Genomic DNA, 6,000 nt, shown 5'->3' on the forward strand with positions numbered 1-6,000 from the left:
ACAAAGGGGCAGATCGTCTGTTAGTCTAGCTATTTCGGGTCTTAAAAGTTTGGTGTCAATTAAGAGCCAGTACCCTTTGTTAGAAGAGAAAGGCTGTTCTGTCATTATCTTCCCCCCACTAATGAAGGAGTTCATCTCATCAGATGATAGTCTCCTTAGTCCCCCATGGGGCAATTTCCTAGTCATACAACTCCCATAGAGGCTGTTAAAGTCGAGATAAAGTAAGAATGAAGACCTATCCTCCTGGGGGTTAAAAGATGGGTTGACATAGCGGTTGTTAGCTCTGACATAACTCCTAACTGCAGTTGTAAAACCCCCTCGTATGTTTTGTGATAAGAGATTGTGCAACGTCACATCTGCACTTAACTCCAACGATATTCTACTACTTTTCAGGAAGCAGTCGTAGGAGTACCCTGGGAGGCTGCAATAGTGTGTCAATTCTAAAGAATATATATCATTTAGAATTGCCCTGTGGTGTGTAAAAATGTCAGCCAGTAATCCTACATCACACCTCAAATAAATGAGGAGGTAGTCTTTTAATGTCCTACACCCTGTAGCCTCCCATACTAATTTAGAATGTCTATATTCGTCCAAAGTTATACCTGATTTGTTTAGGGAGCTGTAGAACATTTCAATAGGAGGGAGTGATGTGTCATTAAAGCAGCTGATTTTTGTGGTATATTCATAAGGGAAAAACTGCTTACCCTTTAAGAGTAGGTGGTGACTCTTTTTGGGCAAGCCCTCTATCATTGAGTGAGTGAATGTTAAGGGGCTGGCTGAATCAATGTGGGTCTTTGCTAGGGATGAAAGACTACCTGTAATAAAAGCCAGTGAATCAAGAAATTTAAGCTTCCCTATTTCCACCTTAAGATATTTCGTCCCCTGTCTCATGAGGATATTGCTCTTAATATTTGAATCCATGGTAAACTCCCTCAAAATTAAGCCCATGTCATAAGACATATTATGGGCAATTAGAACTAAACTCTCCAGAGCATTCTTGTGGCGGAGGTTGCAGTAATTACATAGAGCTCCAATATAATTGAGCTTTTCCCTAAGGTGATCATGATGTTGAACCTTGAAATTGGAGGGGGTAAATACCTGCTCACAAAACTGGCAGTGAGTCTGTCTCCTAAAATGGATCATATCCTCAAGAGACATGTCTATTTCATAATGGTGGAGGGTAGATCTGATAATTTCCCATTTGGTGGCAACTCGCTGCATGAAATGAGTAACACTGTCCCCCCCAAAATAAGTAAATTTATCAACGACAGTGTGGTTCCTATCAACAATTATATAGCTGTATGCTATAGGTCTATGTATGGCTGTAACAGAACCTAGACAATCCTCAGTGCTTAGGACACACTCGAAATCAAAATAGCCCACATGGGAAGGGGCATAACCTTTCCCCGTATTTTTAAAATGGAGTGTGTCCCCAGGCTGAGGGTAAATAATTTTCTGAGTGATGTCGCAGGAAGATGAGTGATTTGTTAGCTCAGACGAATTTTGATATTCTGAGAGACAGTTTCTACAGAAGACTGTCTTTCGTTTGTGGCTGCGAGTAAAGTTCCGAAGGAACTTATCGAACTCTTTTATCAAGGTCACATGAGATTCCCCCAATAACAATAAAGGAACTATGATCGAGTACTGTCTGCTACCACGACGACAAAGAGAGACGTGATAGACGCCATCTGTATGTTTGTGTATTGAATACAAAAAAATGGATAGTTTATTTCTATTCTCCAATTTAGAGATATCCTCCCAAGACAGAGGGAAGGATAAATTGTCGTATTTGACCATTTTCCTAACCCTAGAGTGAGACTCTACAAGTCTCCCTATACGTCTCCACTTCCACCCTTGTTGTGACGCCAGAAAAGCAGCAATGCACTGAATAATACATGTTTTATTGTTACCAGCCGGGTTTGGGTTGAAGACCTCATGCCGTCCCCTTAGAAATGGGGGATAAGGGACATAATCCCCCAAAACTGACCTTACACTTGCATTACAGATGACGATTTTGAGGAAATCGACATTATATAATATGAAACCACTCCCCTCTGTTTCTGAAAGGAGATCTTCCAGTCGTGTAATCATATAAGCCACCCAGCTATCAATAAGATTACCCACATCCTCAAGAGTTACCAGTCTAGCGGGTGTTGTTATGAAGTGTTCTCTAAAGTCATCATCTTCCGTGAGTCGTTGTTTCAAAAGTGTTACCTTTACCTCGAGGAGGATTTTTAATGATGAAGTAAAATTGCCATGTCCCCCAAGAGAATTCATGTAATTCTCTATTTCAGATATGTAATAGTCCCTAAAGTTGCTTAGGAGTCCTATAGGGTCTGTGGCGAAGGCTGAGGGGATGGAATATTCCAGCCTAGTAAAGAGATTCCCCAGAGCCCCCACCCTATTAATTAAGTGTGGAGTGTCTATAGCATCCTCCTCATCTGGGGAATTTTCATCACTATTTAGGGCATTAAGTCTATTGATGACAGGGGGTCTAAGACCACTAGGGCCCGGCTGAGAGATGTCACCCCTATCACCATCATCACCATCATCATCATCACTCATCGCTTCCTCTCCCCCCTCCCCTCCACCTAAGGGGATATTGTCACGCTGTGCTTTGTCATGTTCCTCCCCTACCTGCCTCTGAATCGCTCCTGGAATGGAATAATAATAAATAATAATAATAATAATAATAATAATAATAATAATAATAATAATAATAATAATAAAAAGGCAACACCCTCTCACTAACCCCCATGACATAAGTTCTCAAAAAAGATTCTTAAGAGAAATAAAGGTGGAGGGTTTATTCACTCACCACGGGGGCATGTTTGTAGATGTTCAGAGGTCAAGTCCTCACACACAGAGGTCCCACAATTATCACAAGGGGAAGTGTGGTGAGGTCTCAAGGATGTATTTCCACACAAAAAGCACAAGAAGCCATCCTCTCTGGAAGGGAGGGTGGGCTGGCGACGTTTACCTAATGAAGGAAATAGTGTATAATTTATATACACTCTCTCTCCCACACTCATGGAGAAGGGGAAAACCCTTCTTAATATTTTTTTTATTTGAAATAAGTGAATAAATAAATATATAAAATACGGTCATACCTCCAGCACAGGTTCTCCTGTGTTCACCACTAGACTGTACACATACAGTTTCTCCGCAGAAGAAACATGTGTAACACCTATGAACGAAGAGATGTGATGACCCCCATCCACAAATTCTACAAATATCACCAACTCGAGACATAACGATCACGCTTACCTAAAATAAATAAATAAATAAATAAATAAATATATATATATATATATATATATATATATATATATATATATATATATATCCCCCCAGCACTCAAATCACTCCACTTCTCATTCCTGCCCCTACTTATCTATATAAATATATATATATATATATATATATATATATATATATATATATATATATATATATATATATAATATATTTATATATATATATATATATATATATATATATATATATATATATATATATATATATATATATATATAACCCTTATATGAAATAGATACTAATTTACTTACATCTCGGACTAGACGGGGAGGAGAGTGGATGGTTTGGTCACAATTCAATAATACATGATGTGGGGGAGGTGTAGCGTCCTTTTATTGACTCGGAAACGTGGGGGGCAACGTTGCCACATACAACACCTCTCAGTCCTTTTGTAAGAGAAGGGTTAGGCCTGCTGTAGAAAACTTTTTTTTTTTTTCTCTCTCTCTCTCTCGTCTGGAGGTCATCACTAGGGGACTTCTACTTCAAAAAAACATCAGGAGGACTGGCTATGTCCTGAGGGGGACACATCCCTTGATGGGTGAATACACTCACACTCACACACACACACACACACACACACACACACACACACACACACACACACACACACACACACACACACACACACACACACTCAATATATATATATATATATATATATATATATATATATATATATATATATATATATATATATATATATATATATATATATATATATATATATATAATATGAATATATAAGCGACCACTCCATAGGTAATTGAACCATTTATGGGGAAAATATGGAGGAGTGTGCGTCTGTCACAGACGAGCAACTTAATATTTTCCACCACCCAGCAAGAATATTTGTAGCTGGATTCAGTAATTCTGGGAAAACGACCCTAGTGGGGAATTTATGTGTTAAATACCACGGAAAATTCTCAAAAATTTTAGTGTCATCTGCAAATAATACAGAACAACCTCTTTCAAACATTCCCTCTCTGCGAAACAAGGTTACTGTCTCCCAGGATCTGATTAACCCACTAGAGTATAAAGATCCTTTTTCAAATGAGTCAGTTTTGTATATAATTGATGACTTATACCTGGAAGCCATACAGAGTCCAATTATAGCCAATATCTTCACAAGAGGGAGACACGGTAATATTTCCGTAATTCTAATTAGTCAAAATTTGTTTCCCCAGGGGAAATACGCCAGGACAATAACTCTGAATTGTAGTCATTATATATTAATGAAGCAGAGAGACATAAGCCAACTTGAAATTTTAAGTGGACAGTTATATGGGCGAAAAACAACTAGTAGTTTCGTTGAAATATACCGTCGGGCAATATCCCAGAACAAGTATGGTTACTTATTGGTCGATCTGACGGTTCCTGAGGCATTACAACTACGAACGAGCATCACCAACGAAGACCACTGTGAAATTGTGTATCAAATGTAATCATCAACGACAACAAAAAAATGTCTCTAACGACACAGAAACGAACAATTCTCACCAGTATCTATAATGACATTTCTAGCCCAGGTGGTTTCACAGGGTCAATTCAAAAATTGTATAAGGCTGCCAGACTTAAAGACCCCAACATTAGTGTTGCAGATGTGAAGGAATTTCTCCATGGGGAGCGATCTTACACATTACATAGAGGAAATTTAGTTAGGTTCCCCCGACGGAAAATATTAGCCCCTAAACCTCGTACCATAATTGCCTGTGACCTAGGGGACTTTTGTAGTTTACAAAAATACAATAATGGTGTTAAATATATTTTAATTTGTGTCGATGTTTATTCCCGCCTAATGCAGACTCAAACTTTAAAAACAAAAAATTCGAGTGAAGTGTTAGTCGCTCTGAAGAAGATATTAGAGGAAACGCCTCAGTTTCTCGGTGTAAGGCGGATATTCACTGACCGAGGTAGAGAATTTTACAACAAGTCAGTTCAAAATTATTTTAATAAGAAAAATATTAAATTATATAGTGTATTTTCGGAAATGAAATCTAGCATAGTGGAGCGAGCCATCAGAACTTTAAAACATAAACTGTATCATTATATGACTCAAGCTAATTCATTAAAATACACCCACATCCTCCCTAAAGTTGTGGACGTGTACAACCACACTTTCCACAGGATGCTAAAAAATACTCCTCATGCCATTCATAAGTTGCAAAATATTGAAGATATACGAAGACAGTTTAAGGTCATGTATTTAAACAATGACTCCTCCATAACTGCCATCAGTCCACGGCTGCACCTTGGACAGCATGTGCGATTGGCAAAGCGCAGGAATATATTTCACAAAGGCTTTTGGCACCAAAATACAGAAGAAATATTTGTAGTGTCACATATTGACAGAACACATCCAATCCCGACATATAAAATCAAAGATTTAAACAACGAGACGATCAGTGGCATGTTTTATGAGCAGGAATTGATTGCAACATCCCTTCCAGACTATTTTCCTGTAACGGTATTACAGTCTAGGAAAACATCGAAAGGACACAGAATATTTCGTCAAGTGGAGAGGGTACCCAGATTCTGCCAATAGCTGGATTAAAGCTCAAGACATCATCAAATTTAACAAAAAATGACAGTTCAAGAGGACTCTCTCGTAGAGAAACATCATCAGTTGTTATTTTTATTAAACAATTTATCACCCAAGAAGCGGAATAAACTAATCAAGGCTTT

Source organism: Procambarus clarkii, chromosome 32, assembly GCF_040958095.1.
Source record: "Procambarus clarkii isolate CNS0578487 chromosome 32, FALCON_Pclarkii_2.0, whole genome shotgun sequence".
In the NCBI taxonomy this organism is placed as follows: domain Eukaryota; kingdom Metazoa; phylum Arthropoda; class Malacostraca; order Decapoda; family Cambaridae; genus Procambarus; species Procambarus clarkii.